At 36.4% G+C, this 21,903-nt stretch overlaps 1 long non-coding RNA gene across 1 annotated transcript; it reads right to left on the reverse strand.

The window, feature by feature from the left end:
• Positions 1 to 14,045: 14,045 nt before the first annotated feature.
• Positions 14,046 to 15,232, reverse strand: LOC142180214 (uncharacterized). Its single transcript, XR_012708379.1, has 2 exons — positions 15,022 to 15,232; positions 14,046 to 14,385 (listed from the first exon to the last, which is right to left on the reverse strand). It is a non-coding gene; the product is annotated as an uncharacterized LOC142180214 (long non-coding RNA).
• Positions 15,233 to 21,903: the final 6,671 nt, after the last annotated feature.

Genomic DNA, 21,903 nt, shown 5'->3' on the forward strand with positions numbered 1-21,903 from the left:
TAGTACTGCATTTTTCTTACTAAAGCAATTTGTGTTGGTATAACATTCAGAGTTTAATTTATATTCTTTTTTATTATTTTAATCCATAATTCTTCTTTTCTCAGTTATCTATATTTATATATAAAGACAATTATTCAATTGAAAACCCACACTATAGATAACGCCGTCTATTGTATGCTATTATATGTTTATCTAAACAATTTATTATTTTTATAAATTTAGATATCAACTATTGATGATAATAGCTCTGTAATATGAAGCAGCCAAGCTGGTTATTGCTCAATTTAAACAAAAGGCCAATCTAGGTACGAACATTAATACTTTTTACTCTATGTCTTGGTCATGATACATCAATTGAAAGAAATAAAAGGAACATATAATAAGATCTATAAGGAAGTATTAAGTTAGAAACACTTTATTACATTTTTGTAACACGAACATCTAAATAAGTAAAAAAAAAATATTCCTTCCGTTTTAATTTATATGGTGATGTTCTAAATTTGAGAGTTAAAGGAGTTTTTTTTAATCATAATTTTTATATGCCTTTTAACAAATTTAAATTGAGAATTGTTATATTTTACCGTACGTTTTACATAGTTGCCTATTATGTAAATTTACTTCAAAATTTTAAAGATTCTATATATGAATTTACCGTCAAAATTAAGTTGTTTGACTATCAAAATATGCAAGCCAATTGGGATGGAGGGAGCAACATGTATCTAATCATATTTTGATTGTTTATTTTGTAGTTTCATACGATATCTAATCAGTTTGACCTTAACAAACAAGTCGTCATACGATGATCCACATTAATCATCCATAGAGTTCATACTTTATTCCATAATTAATTAATCAATATAAAATTATTTATTATATGGTTCGATATACACGTGCAACGCACGTGCCGAAAAACTAGTTGTTTTGATAAGCCTATTATTCTTTTATTCGATTGTGCATGTTTACTACAAATGTTCAATAATAGAATCACTCTTAACCAGAAATTTTGTGTTCCAGCCTTGAGAATGCAAACGGCCACCCCTTCCCCCACCCTCCCACCCTCCAAAACATCATAACCACCACTTCAATCCCTAGACCCCGACCTACCACCCTCCCTCGTCCTTACCTATTTCTTCTCATTTAATATTTGCCTAAATTATATATTTTTTCTATCTAACCAAATACTGAAAAATAAGTTAAAAAATTACTTATTTTTCAAAAATTATTTTTCAAGGAAATATTTCCTTTCATACCAAACACACCATATGTGTTACAAGTGCAAAACTTGGGAGAGACAAAATAACATCCTGTCCTGCCCATATATCCCATGCACACTCCTTGCCATCATCATAGATTAACATTTCCTTTCTTTTTTGTTATCATTTCAAATTGGGTTTTATTGTCATTTCGAATTATCTTCTTATCAACTAGGTCGTCGGGAACTTCACATATCTGTGCAATTTTCAAGAACATAATACATATTACTAGCAGCAAACTTAGTATATCAATAGTAGCCATAAGATATTTTCTTATATAGTAGATCCCAACTAAAACTGAAACCCCAATCATATGCCTAAAATATTGCAGCATATTAACTTAAAGATTTGTTCCTTATTTATCTCCTAAGCATTTGTTCTTTAACCCCAACCCAACTGATTCCTTAGTTTATCTTTTTTGGTTTATGAATTTTTCCATGTTTGAATATTTAAATGTTTAATGATAGGATTTACTAAGTATACATATTAAGTTTTATACTGTAGACATTTACAAATATACTAAATATATATAGTATATATGTACAGTAATTAAGTTTAATACTATAAGTATTTCACAAATATACTGGATATATGCGCAATTTTTTATTAAAAAAACATTTATGGTATATTCTAGTATAAGTATTTTATATCTTAAGTATACAATAAATATACCATTTATTGTATACTAACTAACATAATTTAAGAAATTTGGAATTTAAGATATATATCTTACACATAATTTGCAAGTATGATACTGTCACGACTCAATTTCTCCTATACGCCATGATGACGCCCAATATCGCCGCTAGGCAAGCCAATGGTGAACCATGTGATTACTCTTTTAATAAGTTTTCAAATAATAAAATTCAATTTATTAAGAGATTAAGGAATAGAAAATTTAATAAAATAAAACGAAGGCAACTGAGTGGGCAAATATAGTGACATAAATACTTCAAAATCATAAAGTCTACTAGTATGTGTGCCAAGACCTAGTGTCACAAGTGTATGAGCAACTAGTAGAATATACAAAACTCTAACTATTGTGTGAAGACAGAAAATAGATACAAAGAGAGACTCTAGGTGCTGCAGAACGGCTCAGGAAGCAGCTCACCGCTAGGCCTCGGGATAACGGGGGTGCGCGCCAATATAACCGCCAGATGCACCTGCCTCAGATCCTGCATGATTAGTGCAAAAGTGTAGCGTGAGTACATAAACAACAAGTACCCAGTAAGTATCTAGTCTAACCTTGAAGAAGTAGTGACGAGGGGTCGACTTCGACACTTACTATGGGCTAACAATAAAATACATAAATTTTAAATAAGCATGGGTTATATAAACAATAATAATAACTCAATAACAAGCAATAAATACATAATTCTTTTACTAATCGTAAATTCCAGGTCAAATTCTATCATTAATAATTACAACCTCTCAAGCCATAAGATAATATCAAATATAATTAGGCTCTGTGTATTATTACGTGCGATTTATGCTGAGGTGGTACGGCCCGATCCAGAATAATGTGTACACTCCCGAGGGTCGAGCGGCACGATCCATAGATGCATCTAACTACTGACGAGGCGTTCGGCCCGCTCCACAAGAAGAGAGGATACTCTATGAACAACCGCTCTAGAAGCTAGTACAAGGCTAACGCACAAGGAAGCACAATTTCTATTAACGGTCAAGTAACCCGCCAAAAACTCAAGTAAGTGTAATTAGGTCCTTACAAATTTCTTAACAAGTGTCAATATAATTTAGGCACTTTAATTAACAAGTAGGGTGTAAATATTGTAAGTATTTTATGATTTGGGTCCTAAGCTACCCGGACATAAGCATAATTAGTAGCAACGCATGGACTCTCATCACCTCATGCGTACGTAGCCCCCACAATTAGAAGAAAATAGTAACTTAAATCGTCTATGGGGTAAATTCCTTCTTACAAGGTTAGGGAAGAGACTTACCTCGTCTCAAAGTTCACTTTCCGGCCCACAAATTCGTTCTAAAGTCTCAAATCGGTGCTTAACAATCCAAAACTAGTCAAATGTTATATAAATTAATCAATACATACTAAAAGGTTTATAATTTAAATATTAGAGTAATTACCCAATCCAAATTGAAAGATTTCTAAAATTCACCCCCGGGCCCACGTGCCTGGATTCCAAAAACTTTTGAAGATAAATGTTACCCATAACCTCACGAACTCAAATAAATAATTTTTACCCAATTTCATAATTATTTTCGTGGTTAAATCCCATTTTTATCAAAATCTAGGTTTTTCAACTAAACCCATAATTTTTACAATTTTTTATGTTAAAATCTACTCATATTTTATGTATTTAACTTACATTGGATATAAATTACTTACCTCAAAGTGCTAGGTTAAAACCCCTTTTCAAGAGCTCCAAAATCGCCCAAGAGATGAAAGAAAATGAGCCAAAAATAGCCTAAGTTCCATTTTTAAAATGTTTCTGCCCACTGGTCCTTATACGCGATCGCGGCCAAGCTCTCGTGATCCCAAAGGCTAAACTGAAGAGCCCAGGAAAAAGGCTCTACGTGAACGCGAGAGTACCCATGCGAACGCGGTGCACTCGGCTGCCTACACCTCGCGAACGCAGGGCCCAACACGCGAACGCGTAGGGCAACTAGGTTGCCCAGGCACAGGCTTCTACGCGAGCGCGGCCTGCCAAATGCGAACGCGAAGTCCAACGGTCTAGGTCTCCGCGAACGCGGCCCCATAATCGCAAACGTGAAGGACAAAATCCCCCATTCCCCAAATCCTTCATCGTCAACGCGAGGGTCCTTCCGCGTTCGCGAAGAAGGAAATCAGAATAGCAAATTCTAGTGTTTTCGACTTAACTTTGGGCGGACCGAAACACACCCCACTCGGGACCCTTCCCAAATGTACCAACAAGTCCATAAACATAATACGGACTTGCTTGAACTCTCGAAACGCATAAAACAACATCGACACTAAGAATCTTACCCCAAAACCATATTGAATCAAATTATGAATTTCAAGTTTTCAACTTGCTCCGAACGCGCCGAATCATACTTAGACTACTCAGAATGACACCAAATTTTGCGTGCAAGTCTTAAATCACTATACAGAACTATTCCCAGGCTTGGAATCCCAAACGAATATCGATAATACCAAAATCTACTTCAAACCAAATTTAAAGAACTTTAAAACCTTCAATGTGTCAACTTTCAGTATTAAGCGCCGAAATACTCCCGGGTCATCCAAAACCCGATCCGAATATGTGCCCAAGTCCAAAATTATCATACAAACCTATTGGGATCGTCAAATCCCAGTTTCGAAGTCGTTTACTAGAAATGTTGACCCAAGTCAAACTTAACCCTTTAAAGCCAATATTAAGGAGCTAAGTGTTCCGATTTCAAACCGAACCCTTCCAAACCTGAACTAACCATCCCTGCAAGTCATAAAATAGTAAAAGCACATATGAGGAGTCTTATTTAGGGAAACGGGGATCTAGAAAGCAAAATGACCGGTCTGGTCGTTACATTCTTCGCCTCTTAAACAAACGTTCGTCCTCGAACGGGTCTAGAATCGAGCCTAGAGTGCCGAATATTTGCTCTGCATGTCCTCCTCGGCCTTTCTAGTCGCCTCCTCAACTGGTTGGCCCCTCCACTGAACGTTTACCACATAAACTTTCTTGGACCTCAGCTGGCGAACCTGCCTGACAACAATGGCAACTAGCTCCTCCTCATAACCAAGGTTCTCATCTAGCTGAACCGTGCTGAAGTCTAACACATGCGACATTTCGGCATGATACCTCCAGAGAATAGATACGTGGAAAGCCTGATGAACTCCCGATAGACTGGGAGGCAAAGCAAGCTTATAAGAAACCTCTCCAACCCATCTCAACACCTCAAATGGACCTATAAACCTTAGGCTCAACTTGTCCTTCTTCCCGAACCTCATGATTCCCTTCATCGGCGAGACTTTCTAGAGAACCTTCTCGCCCACCATAAATGATAAATCATGCGCCTTCTGATCCGCATAACTCTTCTTTCTGGACTATGCTGTGCTAAGTCGCTCCTGAATCAACTTTACCTTTTCCAAGGAATCCTTCACTAAATCAGTACCATATAACTTAGCCTCGTTGGGCTCAAACAATCCGACAGCACAGTCGCTCCTGAATTAACTTTACCTTTTCCGAGGCATCCTTCACTAAATCAGTACCATATAACTTAGCCTCGCCGGGCTCAAACCATCCGATGGGCGAACGACATCGCCGACCATGTAAAGCCTCAAATGGATCCATCTCGATATTGGACTGATAACTGTTGTTGCAAGCAAACTCGACCAAAGGCAAAAATCGATCCCACTGCCCTTCAAAGTCAATCACACATGCTCTGAGCATATCCTCCAAGATCTGAACCGTCTGCTCTGACTGCCAGTCGGTCTGCGGATGAAAGGTTGTGTTGAGCTCTACCCGGGTCCCCAAATCACTCTGTACTGACCTCCAGAAATGTGAAGTAAACTGGGGGCCTCGGTCTGATATAATAAAGACAGACACACCATGCAACCGAACAATCTCCTGAATGTAAATCTGGGCCAATCTCTCTGAAGAATACGTGGTCACCACCGGAATGAAGTGTGCCGACTTGGTCAACCTGTCGGCAATAACCCAAACTGTATCAAACTTATGCAAGTTTCGCGGCAACCCAACTACGAAATCCATAGTAATGCGCTCCCATTTCCACTCAGGTATAACCATCTGCTGGAGTAGGCCACCTGGCCTCTGATGCTCGTACTTAACCTACTGTCAATTTAGACATCTCGCCACATACTCGACTATGTCCTTCTTCATCTGCCGCCACCATTAATGCTACCTCAGATCGCGATACATCTTCGTAGCACTTAGAAGAATAGAATACCGAGAACTGTGTTCCTCCTCTAGGATCTTCTCCCTCAAGCCATAAACATTAGGAGTATATAGGCGACCCTGGAGTTGCAGAACACCATCCTCACCAATAGTGACCTCCTTGGCACCACCGTGCACTATCGTCTCCCTAAGAACCAACAAGTAAGGATCATTAAACTGACGAGCCTTGCTCTGCTCGAATAATGAAGACTAAGTGACGATGCATGAAAGAACTCAGTTGGGCTCTAAAATATCCAATATCACAAGTCTGTTAGCCAAGGATTGAATGTCCAAAGCTAATGGTCTCTCCTTACCTCAAATGAATGCCAAGCTACCCATATTTTTCGCCTTTCTGCTCAAGGCATCGGCAACTACATTTGCCTTACCCGGATAATACATGATGGTAATATCATAATCTTTTAGTAACTCAAGCCACATGCGCTGCCTCAAATTGAGATCCCTCTGCTTGAATAAATGCTGCAAGTTGCGATGATCAGTGTAAACCTCACAGGACACCCCATAAAGATAATGCCTCTAGATCTTAAGAGCATGAACAATTGCGGCCAACTCCAAATCATGTACATGGTAATTCTTCTCGTGGGGCTTCAGCTGGCATGAAGCATATGCAATAACTCTCCCCTCCTGCATCAATACACAACCCAAACTGACACGTGAAGCGTCGTAATACACAATATGCATCCCTGAATCGGAAGGCAACACTAATACTGGTGGTGAAGTCAGTGCGATCTTGAGCTTTTAAAAGTTCACCTCACAATCATCGGACCATCAAAATGGAGCACCCTTCTGGGTCAATTTAGTCAAAGGTGCTGCAATATATGAGAAGCCCTCCACAAACCGGCGATAATAACCTGCTAACCCCAAGAAGCTCATGATCTCAGTCGCCATGGTAGGACGAGGCCAACTCTTAACTGCCTCAATCTTCTTGCGATATACCTTAATACCCTCGCCTGATACAACATGCCCTAAGAATGCCACAGAATCCAACCAGAACTCACACTTGCAGAACTTAGCATATAGCTTATATTCCCGCAAGGTATGAAGCACCACTCTCAAATGTTGCTCGTGCCCCTCCATGCTACGCGAGTAGATAAAAATGTCATTAATGAAGACAATGACAAATGAGTCAATATACGTCTTGAACACCTGGTTCATCAAATAAATAAACGTCGTCGGGGCGTTAGTCAACTCGAAGGACATCACTAGAAACTCGTAGTGTCCATATCTAGTCCGGAAAGCCGTCTTCGGAATATCCGAATCATGAATCTTCAACTGATGGTACCCCGACCTCAAGTCAATCTTAGAGAATACCCTGGCACCCTGTAACTGGTCAAACAGATCATCAATATGCGGCAACGAGTATTTGTTCTTAATGGTAACTTTGTTCAACTGGCAGTAATCAATGCGCATCCGCATAGTCCTATCTTTCTTCTTTACGAATAACACTGGTGCACCCCAAGGCGACACACTCAATCTGACAAACCCCTTTGCTAGCAACTCCTTAAGTTGTTCCTGAATTCCTTCAACTCTTTTGGGTCCATGCGGTACGGTGGGATAGAGATAAGCTGGGTACCTGGAGCCAAATCAATACACAAATAGATATCACGATCTGGTGGCATGCCTGGAAGATCAGAAGGAAATACATCAGAGAATTCTCGGACCACGGGCACTGAATCAATCACTGGAGTCTTTGTAGTAGTATCCCGAACGTAAGCTAGATAAGCCAAACAACCCTTCTCGACCATGTGTAGAGCCTTTAGAAAAGAGATAACCTGACTAGATGCACTGATAGACGAACCCTTCCACTCTAATATAGGAAGCTCTGGAATTGCCAAGGTAACAGTTTTAACATGGCAATCAAGGATGGCGTGATATGGAGACAACCAGTCCATGCCCAGGATAACCTCAAAGTCGGTCATATTAAGTAACAAAAGATCTTCTCTAGTATCATAACCACAGAAGGTCACGATATAAGACCGGTAGACCCGATCCACAACAACATAATCGCCCACTAGTATGGACACATAAATAGGAGTACCCAAGGACTCACGGGGAACACCCAAGAAATGAGCAAAGAGATGAAACATATGAATATGTAGATTCTGGATCAAACAGTATTAAAGCATCCCTACCGCAGACATAAATAATACATGTGATCACGACATCTGAGGCCACTGCATCTGGTCTAGACGGAAAAGCATATAACCTAGTTGGAGCACCACCTGACTGGCCTCCACCTCTAGGACAGCCCCTACCCACCTGCCCTCCACCTCTGGGCGACCGAACGGCTGGTGTGGCAACTGGTGCTGAAATCATAAGTTGTTGACCCTGCTGCACTACCTTGCCTTAAAGCTTGGGACAGAACCTCCTCACATGGCTAAGATCCCTACACTCGAAACAACCTCTTGGTACGGTGAACTGCTGGCCTGAAGTATGACCATGATGGCCTGAATACCCACTAGAGGAACCCTAAATAACTGGTGGGCAGTAGGAACTCTCTGGCATAGCGCTGAAATAGGGTCGCACTGGAGCACCCCGAGGAGGCGGCGGTGCTGGATATGTGGGCTTACTAGACTAACCCCTCACAAACTGACATCTTCCCTAAGCCAGGGAACTTCTGAACTCTCCAGAATATCGAAACCGCTTATCCCTCATCGCTTTCTCTCGGCTACGGTGACGTACACCCTCGATCCTCCGAGCTATCTCCACAACTAGCTCGTAAGAAGTCCACATCTCAACTTATAGGGCCATGGTGGCTTGAATACTAGAGTGCAAACCTGCAACAAACGTCCGCACTCTCACTGCATCAGTAGAAAGTATCATAAGTGCATGGAAGGACAACTCAGAGATTCTCGCCTCATAGTCGGTCACCGACATCTGACCCTGCTGGAGCTGCTCGAACTGAAATCGCAACTCTTCCCTCTAAGAGGGTAGAATATACATGTCTAAGAAGAGGCATGTGTACTGATCCCAAGCCATGGGAGGAGAACCTGCTGGTCTGCCGAGAAGATAGGACTACCACCATCTACGGGACCCTTCCATCTAGCTGAAAGGTGGTAAAGTCCACCCCGTGGGACTCCAATATCCTCATGTTGTAAAGTCTGTCCATGCACCTATAATTAAAGTCCTGGGGGTCCTTATGTCACTCACCTCTGAAGACAGGAGGATGTAGCTTGGTCCATCTGTCCAATAGCTTCTGCGGCTCGTCGGCCGCAACTGGTCTGGCTCAGGTATAGTTGTTGTAATTAGCTGGACTCCGCCCATGGGTAGTGCGCCCGGGGTCTGATATACGGCAGCTGCATAACCTGGAGCCTAAGCGGTAGGGGTCTGTGCTCCCCCTTCCCTCTGAGATGTGGCTGGGTCTGCTGGAAATAAACCAGCCTGAGTCATAGAATCCATGAACCGCAGCACACGACCATGACCTCCTAGAATCCCGGCGCGGACATGAAATCCACTGGGTTGGCTCTGCTGCTGGCACCTCACTCTGCTCTCTAATAATAGTATCCTCTACTAGATTCACTAGTGGAACAACTGGGGCAACTATGGGATGTCCTCATCCTCTGCTACGAGCCGGAGCCCTCCCTCGGCCTCTAGCAACAGGGGGAGCAGCCCCTCCATGATCGTGTATGTCTGTCACGCGCATTCTCACCATCTATGAGAGAATAAGAGAAAGATACTTAGCACCACATCAACTTCACGATAATAGATGAAGAAAGAGTAGTTTTCTAACACCCTATAGCCTCTCGAAGATAAGTACAGACGTCTCCGCACCGATCCGCAAGACTCAATTCGTCCTTCTCATAACTTGTGAGACCTACGTGAACCTAGTGATCTAATACCATGTTGTCATGACCCAATTCCTCCCATAGGCCGTGATGGCGCCCAACGTCGCCGCTAGGCAAGCCAACGGTGAATTGACCATGTGATTACTCTTTTAATAAGTTTCCAAATAATTAAATTTAATTTATTAAGAGATTAAGGAGTAGAAAATTTATTAAAATAAAACGAAGGCAACTGAGTGGGCAAATATAGTGACATAAATACTCCAAAATCATAAAGTCTACTAGTTTGTGTGCCAAGACCTGGTGTCACAATTGTATGAGAAACTAGTAGAATATACAAAACTCTAACTGTTGTCTGAAGACAGAAAATAGATACAAAGAGAGATTCTAGGTGATGCAGAACAGCTCAGGAAGTATCTCACCACTAGGCCTCAGGATAACGGGGGTGCTCCGTGTATTATTACGCATGATTTACACTGAGGTCGTATGGCCCAATCCACAATAATGTGTACACTGCCGAGGGTTGAGCGGCACGATCTATAGATACATCTAACTACTGCCGAGTCGTTCGACCCGCTCTACAAGAAGAGAGGATACACTATGAACAACCGCTTTAGAAGCTAGTACAAGGCTAATGCACAAGGAAGCACGATTTCTATTAACGGTCAAGTAACTCGCCAAAAACTCAAGTAAGTGTATTTATGTACTTACAAATTTCATAACAAGTTTCAATATAATTTAGGCACTTTAATTAACAAGTAAGGTGAAAACATTACAAATATTTTATGATTTGGGTCCTAAGCTACCAGACATAAGCATAATTAGTAGCTACGCACGGACTCTCGTCACCTCGTGCGTACATAGCCCCCACAATTCGAAGTAAATATTAATTTAAATTGCCTATGGGTAAATTCCCTCTTACAAGGTTAGGCAAGAGACTTACATCGTCTCAAAGTTTACTTTCCGGCCCACAAATTTGTTCTAAAGCCTCAACTCGGTGCCGAACGATCCAAAACTAGTCAAATTTTATATAAATTAATCAATACATGCTCAAAAGTTCTTAATTCAACTATTAGAGTAATTACCCAATCCAAATTGGAAGATTCCTAAAATTCACCCCCGGCCCATGTGCCCGGATTCCGAAAATATACGAAGCTAGATGTTACCCATAACCTCATAAACTCAAAGATATAATTTTTTACCCTATTTCATAATTATTTTCGTGGTTAAATCTCATTTTTATCAAAATATTAGTTTTTCAACTAAACCCATAATTTTCATAATTTTTCATGTTAAAATCTACCCATAATTTATGTATTTAACTTACATTTGATACAAATTACTTACCTCAAAGTTCTAGGTGAAAACCCCTCTCCAAGAGGTCCAAAATCTCCCAAGAGATAAAAGAAAATGAGCCAAAAATAGCCTAAGTCCCATTTTAAAAATGTTTCTGCCCAGTGGTCCTTATACGCGATCACGGCCAAGATCTCTCGATCGCGAAGGCTAAACTGAAGAGCCCAGGAAAAAGGCTCTACGCAAAACGAGAGTACTCATGCGAACGCGGTGCCCTGGGATGCCTACACCTCGTGAACGCGGGGCCCAACACGCGAACGCGTAGGGAAACTAGGTTGCTCATGCCCAGGTTTCTACACGAACGCGGCTTACCAAAAGCGAACGTGAAGGCAAAGGGTCTAGTCTCCGCGAACGCGGCCACGTAATCGCGAATGCGAAGGGAAAAAGCCCATAGTCTCCAAATACTTCATCGCAAACGCGAGGGTCCTTCCGCGTTCGAGGAGAAGGAAACCAAAGTAGCAAATTCTGGTATTTTTGACTTAACTCCGGGCGGTCCGAAACACACCCGAGCCACTCAGGACCCCGCCTAAATGCACCAAGAAATCCATAAATATAATACGTACCTGCTCGAACTCTCTAAACGCGTAAAACAACATCAACGCTAAGAACCGCACCACAAAACCATATTGAATCAAATTATGAACTTCAAGTTTTCAACTTGCTCCAAACGCGCCGAATCATATTTAGACTAGTCAGAATGACACCAAATTTTGCGTGCAATTCTTAAATCACCATACGAATCTATTTTGAGGCTCGGAATCCCAAACGGATATCGATAACACCAAAACCTACTTCAACCCAAATTTAAAGAACTTTAAAACCTTCAATGTGCCAACTTTCAGTATTAAGCGCTGAAACACTCTCGGGTCATCTAAAACCCGATCCGAATATACGCCCAAGTCCATAAATCATCATACGAACCTATTGGGACCGTCAAATTTCGGTTTCGATGTCCTTTACTAGAAATGTTGACCCATGTCAAACTTAACCCTTTAAAGCGAATATTAAGGAACTAAGTATTCCGATTTCAACCTGAACCCTTCCAAACCCGAACTAACCATCCCCGCAAGTGATAAAATAGTAAAAGCACATACGGTGAGTCTTATTTAGGAAAACATGGATCTAGAAAGCAAAACGGTCGGTCGGGTCATTACAGATATATGTTATAATACTGGAATAATTTTGTTACACATATATATTTTATAGGTCTTGATTATACCCTGCATATATATTTTATACACATTTAAATTGAAATAAATAAAATTCAAAACACATTAGAGTATTATATAAGGTAAAAAATCCGGATCCTATATCCTAGATTATAAAAATTACACTGTATATATTTAGGGTATGCTCAAATCCATAAATATACACCAAATAAACAACTTGATACACTGTAAAAATACATAAAATAGGCATTAAATACATTTTAGTACACAATAAAAATACATAAGATATTGATCGGTTGTGCATCAATATTGTGAAACAAAAGATTCCCAACTCCATGACAATTTCAAATACCTTGTTTTAAAAAGGAATACTAATAAAGAAACCTTCACTTGCACCGGATAGATTGAATGAAAATTCATCTCGGATTTGGGTGTCTTTTGCTTCATTTTCTTCTTCTGTTTCTTATCGATTCCAGAGGCTGCAATGATAGAATTTGCACGCTTAATGAGTTTTACCTTGTTCTTAGCTATGAGATTGGCATTTTACTTAAAGAAAGTAAGCGGATGAGGTTTTGCATGAGATTTTGCCTTATCTGATGAGAAAAAGAACCAAAAAGGAGGAATATTTGGGTTCGTGACAGTGGAGAAATAATCCCTACAATTTTGAGATTTTGGTTGAATGTGGGAGATTTTTAAGTTCTTACATATGATCCCTTAAATCATGGGTCAGTTTTAAGAAATAAAAAATCTGATGGTAACGTATTATTTTTAAAATATGCTATATATGTAAATGAATCTGTTCTTTTTGAAATAATTCAAAAGTACTATTGTTTATATAGTATTTGTTTACTAATTGCCCTACAGAGTAAAAATCTCTAGGTCGTAGCTCCACGCTGGATCAGACTAAACATTCCATATGGGCTCTCATTAAGTAAAGTTACTCATTTTTTCTTTTCTTTGGGGAGGTAGATGGGCTAAGAGTTCAAGGGTAAAAGAAGAAAGAGAGTATTTTCTGCCATGTTGATGGATTGAGATCGACTTGTAAAATGGTCGTGGCCTTGTGGATCACAAAAATGCAATATTATGTTAACTAATGGACTCAATTTTCCCCTAACCATCCAGCTCTGCCCAACAAAAGAAGAGTCCAATGATATAACCAAATCTAGAGGTATCACATGTGCGAATTGGACTAAATTTAGGCGGATCAAATGGATTAAGTTTTAAAGAAGGGATTTTTTCTTTCCTATACAATATTTGAAACTTATTTATTAAAATTGTCTTAGTTTTGTATATTACCTGCCCTAAACAAGGATTGCTTACAAATTATATACAATCCATTATTAGCGCCTTAAATTAGGGAATTTAGTTACACTTTTTTCCTTTTATCTCTCCTCTCCTCTTTCCCTATTCTCTGCCGCCTCTCTCGATGTATAATCCATTATTAGTGCCTTAAATTAGGGGATTCAATTACACCTTTTTCCTATTTTTTTCCTCCTCTACTCTTTTCTTATTTTTCTTCCGCCTTAATCCTCACATCCCAAACCGATGGGCGACGGGCACCCGGTACCTTACTCAACCGAGTACCAATGTAACATATCTTTCTTATTACTTCATCATATACATGTGACATACGGGCCTAATAGGCCAACATGATCATTTATAAACTCAAAACATAGGCCGACAATGTCGTACAATCTTTCACGTACACAACATATGTCTACAAGCCTCTAAGAGTACATAATTGTTATAAAGGTCGGGACAGAGCCCTGCCATACCAAACCATACACATCTAAATCATACTGACTAAACAAGCTAACTCCGGAGTAAATGGAGTGCACCAATATCTTCTGTTGAGCTGATCGCCTACTTGGAGGACTCTCGACCTGTCTATCGAGACATGCGGGCATAAAACGCAGCGTCCCTAGACAAAAGGGGCGTCAGTACAAATAATGTATCGAGTATGTAAGGAATGAAAATCAGTAAATAATAGATATGAGAGAAACATGGAGTAAAAGACTCGACATGTACGTCTGCATAACTCTGTGAATTATTTTATTTTTTTATAATGTCATGCATATGCATATAAGTGTCATACCATGCATAAGTATATGTGTTCATAACATCATCAAGCCTCTAAGGGCATCCCATCATATCATTTCGACCACTGTGGGAAAATCATCAACGTATACCAGTTGATCAGGTGGTGGTGCCATAACCTTTTCCCATATCCCATATACATATAATATACGTGTATATAACGCCATCTGGTCATGGGTCAATGCACATGTATAGATGCATGAAATGCATAAGAAATACGTTAATAAGATTTTCTCGGAATGTCATAAAAATAATATGCCTGTCGGATAAATTTTATCAAGTACGTATTTTTCTGAGACCCAAGAACAGAAAATATAATAATAATTTACATGGGGAATCAAGAATATAGACACCCCTAATATTTCTATGAATAGAGTCATTTATGGAAATTATGCATTTGCTCATTTCGTTCGTATCTATTGATCATGCCAAAAAGAAAGAAGGGATAGCCTTAACATACCTAGAATAGGGAAAAATCAGTATGATGTTCTTGAAAAAGGTTGTACCGTGCTCCTTTAGAACCGCAAAATTTTACGTTGCTAATAATTATTGTTGGATTCCTTTTGATGGCAAGAATTCATATTTTTTTGTGGGAATTTGCAGAAAATAGGTAAGAAGTCACGTTGCTAATGTCTCATCTTTTGTGAGTGAGTTTGCTGAATATTTCTTTGAGCTTTGTAGAGATTTACTAATGAATTAGAGAGGTTTCTTTTTAATAATTTAGTGTGGGCCCCACTTAGCAAGACTTGGCCACAAAAATTAATCTAACTTTGCCACCTTGCTTTGTGAATAAAGAGTCATTTGCTTGACTATGTCTTGATGCCACGTTGGGATTCAAGGCTTATCCAAAAGATTTCAATTAATTATCCCTCAACTTCTTAATTAACTAGATAATGTCTCATTACCCAATAATTAATCAATTACCCACATAATTAAGAATTATCTTAAAATACTACTTACTTTTAACATCCATTATACACCTTACTATCATGGTCATGTGGTACCTTGTATGACACTAGTTCATAAATACGAGGTATTATAACTTAGACAGTATTTTACCCCAAAATATCAAATTTTGACGAAATTTATTTTCTTCGATTTGCTTACCCTCTCATCTTTACGAATTTACTTATCACTTGTTTGAAATGACATAATGCTTATAATCACAAAATAATTTCATTCCCGAACTTGCGTCGATTAACCTACGACGAAATTTTAACGTTCGAAAATGCGGGATGTAATATCTCATTTCCGAGCTTCCATTAATTTATTTATGACATACTTTCATGTACGAAAACATGGAATGTAGCATTAATTGCTTGTAAAATTAAAGTGAAATCTTTTTAGAGCGATAAGGAAATGCCAAAAAATTTCTGCCGCTTTAATTGCTTTAATAAAAATTTGCCTCTATGAATTTTACAAGAATTTTCTTCCTTAATTGCCATCGTCATCCACTGTTTTGTTTTAAATTTGCTATTGTTTAATTTTTCCGATATTTATTTAGTAAAAATAGAATGTTATTTTTATTTTATTCTACTACTTACTAATGAAATAAAAATACTTCACGCGATAAATGATATTTTAAGTGACAACATCATCATACAAATTTGTATGGTACAACAACAGATAAATTAAAAATAAATTTTATACAAATTTGATACAAATTTTATATATCTACAATTACATATAAACTAAAAACGAATTTTGTATAACTAATTATGTAGTATAAAATTTATTTATAACTTATCTACAACTTTCATATTACCTAGTTAAATACAACTACAACATCATACAATTTTCATACAAATTTTATACAATATATTTTTTGTAGGTATTTTGTATATATTTTGTATGTGGCGTATTCTTCTTCCTCTTTGAAATTTCAACCAAAACTTCCTCGATCTTAATACAATTTTGATACATATCAACAACTTTATGTAAAAAGATAGTATTTATAACTTTAAATACAAATTTCATACAACGATTCATACATTATACAACTATATTTTAACTTTCATATAACATTCAAATAAAAAATATATATAACTACAACATAATACAATTTACATACAAGTATAATACAACTTTACTACAATTTCGTAAGTATATTGTATGTCATATTTTCTTCTTCTTCTTCTTCTTCTTCTTCTTCTTCTTCTTCTTTGAAATTTCAATCAAAACTTCCTCGATCTTAATACAATTTTGATACATATCAACAATTTTATGTAAAAAGATAGTATTTATAACTTAAATACAAATTTCATACAACGATTCATACATTATTCAACTATTTTTTAACTTTCATATAACATTCAAATAAAAAATATATATAACTACAACATAATACAACTTAAATACAATTTACATACAAGTATAATACAACTTTACTACAATTTCGTAAGTATATTGTATGTCATGTTTTCTTCTTCTTCTCCTCCTCTTTCTTCTCCTCCTCCTCCTCCTCCTCCTCCTTCTTCTTCTTCTTCTTCTTCTTCTTCTTCTTCTTCTTCTTCTTCTTCTTCTTCTTCTTCTTCTTCTTCTTCTTCTTCGTCGATTTTCAATCTGAAATTCGGCCAAAATCAAGTCTAATCTATACCAAACACCCTCAAAATTGAGATATAAACTCCAAAGAATATTCTCAATTATTTGCAACAATACCCAATCCAAATAAAATAATAATTTTTGAAAACCCAAATTCGAGCGAAACTTTTTAATGGCTGTCAATTGTGGATAATCAAACACTTTCAAAATTTATTGATTGACAATTTTAATTCGAACATTAATTGTGCAACATGAAAAGGAAATTGCTAGGTTAAAACTCTATAGTAAAACGATTGAAATCCATTGATGAATTTCATTAAAATTATATACAACAAGAAAGCATAAAAAAAGAGAACATCAAAGGAAGAAAAATTTGAAAAAAAAAAACAGAGAAGGGGAATGATAGGATATATATATATATATATATATATATATATATATATATATATATATATATATATATATATAGAGAGAGAGAGAGAGAGAGAGAGAGAGAGAGAGAGAGAGAGAGAGAGAGAGAGAGAGAGAGAGAGAGAGAGAGAGGGATAAGAAAATAACTGACATTCCTCATTCAATTCCTAATATAAATGGATACTTATTTAAAACTTATTTGTATATAATTGGTAAATTGTATATGACCATGTAATTAAGTTAAAACTTGATTAGGAGGATAATAAAGTTTAATATGTAGTATAGGAATGTAAAATTCTTTTAAAGAATGATAACTTAATCTACCCAAAAGTTACTTGGATCAATATGTGTTAGGTAAAAATATGCTAAATAATGAATTATAGCTCAATATGGCCAGTATGACCTAACTTATCCTTCCTATTTTTTTAAAGAATTTTTCAATTAGATTAGGGAAGGGAGAGGGGAAAAGGGAAAGGAATGTCATGATACTAATAAAGTTTAAACCCTTTTTTATCCTCCTTATTTTGTTTTCCGTTTGTGAAAGAAAATGTGAAACTCAACAAGTGGTACGCATATCTTTTATCATCTAACTTCTGTATTTTCATGCTAATAGACAGTAGTAAAAGGAGTATCATCTTCCAGTAGTTACAATGTTATGTTTAAAATGTGTAATAAGACATTATTGTTTTAAAAAAAAAGAGATGTTTTGTTTTGTTCCCCAGAACAACTATTCTCCTTTGACGTGTCAATTGTTTTAACTTAGTGTCGGCTAGTCATGACAAGTAGGATTTTTATTAAAGCTCGTCTATAAATTACTTCTATTATTTTAGTTTGAAGTTTGATAGTTATCCCCTTATTTTGATAGGTCATTAAGTTTTGACTCATCAAATTATACTATTTTGACCCATTCAGACTTAATATTTTGATGAATCATTTTGCGTTCAAGCTATTATTATTTTTTTAACTCCTTAATTGATATTCAAACCCGTTCAAGTTTAAACGAGTTAAGTAGGTGACAAAATAATGAGTTGATTTTGTCATCTTTAACCAAATCTTACTCTTATTATGTTTAGCTTTTTTGATGCAAGGCGGTGTGCTCACATACTATATACTACGAATTTTATAAGTTAATATCTATCTTATCCTTTCTAGTCCTTTCCATCATCCTTTTTTTTTTTTCGGGATGTTACATTTTGACGTACATGAAATAAAAGAGCATTATAAGTTATAACGATTAGGAATTAAACAGGTGGAGGATCAAAAGTTTGTGCATGTGAAAGAAAAGACGTCACTGAAGTCTACATTGCTTAGAACTTCAAATTTAACAAACAAAAAAAGAACTGAATAATTGGTGGACAAGTATTTCATTTATAATTTGAAAAATCTCACCAGAATGAAATTACCATGACTTAAATTCAAATTTTATTACATAGGAAGATTAAAAAAAAAAGACAAAAAAAAAAAAGCAGAATAGATCGGTAACTTCCTGAATTTGACGATTTTTATTCGATTCACACTTGAATTTTACGTTGGCCTAATTATCCCTCCCCCTCTCCCGAACTTGATTTAATAGTCTTGATCCTTTTGGACGCTGACAACCTACCATACTATGGCACACACGTTCTCACGTGGTATTTTTTTATCCACGTGATATTTTTTAGAATAAAATATAATCTTTATCTTTTTAAATTCACCCATTATTAGGATTTTTTTTGGGTTAAATAGCAAAAAAGAAGAAGAAGGTAGAACAATATTATTTGGCTATAACTTTATTATTTGACAAAAGATAATAATATTCTAATAAAGTTATTCTGGCATATTTAATCACAAAAAGAAGAAATATACTGTTCGAATAAATAATTATTGCATCTAAAGAAGAAATAAAAAGTACGCTGTTGGAAGTGATGACCCGCCATATCATCATACCACGTAGGTGTTATTTGACATATATTAAAATCATGTGGAAGCTTACATAGGCAAAAGCTAGCATTTGTGAGAAGATTCTAGAAAATTATGGACATTTTCTTTGAAGACCTTAGATCCCTATGGATTTGCTAAGAAAGTCCTTGAAATCTTTTAGGCTTGTAGAGAATTCTAGAGAAAGCCCTTATCTTCTAAATATTAAGGACTTGTGTAACAATTAATATTTACACACTAGCCCCTAGAAGACTAGTATATAAAATGGGTCATTCATTTGTAATTCACCAAGCAAACAATTCAAGTTCTCTCTAATATAAAGCTTCATTTAACAATTCTCTCGTGCTCTTTCTACCATTCTCTTAGCGATCTTGAGTGTGGTAAGACTGACTTGGTATAGCAAGAACGTGAGCAAGTTGTACAAGATCGTGAGCGAGTTGTCAAGTACCGCACGTGTACTTAGTTAACAACTGAGGACGTAACATGGAGCTCCATTATTTTGGCTAAAAATAGACTTTTTTCTTTCTCTAGAAAATATACCATTTGAACTCTATTATTTTGGCTAAAGCTTCTTTTTATTTGATTAAAGTAATAGAGTTATAAATGTTTGGCCCGAAAGAAGAAGAAGAAACAGACAGTTGAAACAAATACCATTGTATCTAAAAGAAAAAAAACAATTGGGAAAAAATACTCAATTTATATTAAGATGAGACAAGGAGAAATACAGTTGAAAAAAATAATAATTATTGTATTTGATTATGTGGCAAGTCATAGTTGAAAAATATCCCACATGAAAGTTAATTTTTTTTATTTTTTTCTCCTTCTGCGCGCCTAAAAGAAAGTGTATTCACGCTCTTTTACACGTCAGCGTCCAGAGGTCGAGGTTATCAAATTGCCAAGTTTAGAAAGGTAACTAAGCCAATGTAAAGTTTAAGGGTCCATTTGGACATAAAATTTGGTTGAAGTTTTATCCCAAAAATTTTACTTTTTTTGAAATCAGCGTTTGTTCATAAAATTTCAAATTTTCACTTGAAAATTTTCATAAAACTCTAAAAATCTGTTTTTCAAAATTTTCACTCAAATCACTCACAAAACTTCAAAAACTACCCAAACTTAAATTTATGTCTAAACACAACTCTAAATTTCAAATACCATTTTTACTTGAAAAATATTTTCATCATTTTTTCGAATTTTATAATTCTTATGTCCAAACGCCTACTAAATATATGCAAAATTAAAGTTATCAAATTCAAGGGTGGTCCCAATCTATTCTGCCCAAAAAAGATAGTAGAAATTAAATTACCAATAAAAAAGAGACACCAAAAAAATTGAACTCACACTTACTAATTTATACTAGTGTTTTACCTTACTAATTTGTCCAACCGCGTACTAAATATATGCAAAATTAAAGTTATCAAATTCAAGGGTGGTCCCAATCTATTCTGCCCAAAAAAGATAGTAGAAATTAAATTACCAATAAAAAAGAGACACCAAAAATTGAACTCACACATACTAATTTATACTAGTGTTTTACCTTACTAATTTGTAAACTCTTTTACTTGAGTATGAAAAGCAAGGATTCATGTAGCAGAATCTTATCCTGATGAGTATGAAAACTGACTGATACTGACCTACCCTTGTCCATAAGTTATAATTAAACAAAATGGGTTAATAGGATGAATTATGTGGTCCAATTGACATCTCGTGACTACAAATTCACCATTTCGAGTAGCACTTAGCCTTTTCTTCTCTTTCTACAAATTTGCATCTCGATTCATGTTAATGCTTTTAACAATATAATTGTTATAAATATATTATATTATTGATGTTCATTTAGTACTCCGTTAAAAATAAGGTTTTTGAAAAAAACTTATTTATATGAGATTCCGGCGTAAATATGTTTATCTATTTAGTACTCTATTGTAAATAAGTCTCATGAGTAAGCTTATCCTTTCAGTACCCCGTTATGGATAAACATCACACCCGGTAGAAGATTATCTATATCTGGTACAATAAGCTTCTTCTTTTGGTACTCCGTTACGGATAAACATTACCCCCGATAGAAGATTATCTATATCTGATATAATGAGTTTATCCTTTCGGTACTCCGTTATGGATAAACATTATCCACGGTAGAAGATTATCTATATCTGGTACAGTAGCAGCTTACACAGCAGCTTGCAGAAGCAACTTACATAACAACTTGCTTTCTTTTATAAATAGAGGAGATTTCAGTTCATTATGTACATAAGTTTGAAGTTTGAATAATATATCAATTTCTCTCTATACTTGTCTTTACTTAACAGTCTTTATTTTATAACACTATATCAGCACGAGACTCTGCCATCTCGAGCAAATACTTTGAAAGTATCAGAGGTACAAACTTTCTTTTTCTAAATAATGTCAAATCTTTCTAAACTTGAATTTTAAGCACTGGATATATCGGGCAAAACTTACATGTCTTGGGTGCTTG

This window comes from Nicotiana tabacum, chromosome 4, assembly GCF_000715075.1.
Source record: "Nicotiana tabacum cultivar K326 chromosome 4, ASM71507v2, whole genome shotgun sequence".
NCBI classification, from domain to species: Eukaryota; Viridiplantae; Streptophyta; class Magnoliopsida; order Solanales; family Solanaceae; genus Nicotiana; species Nicotiana tabacum.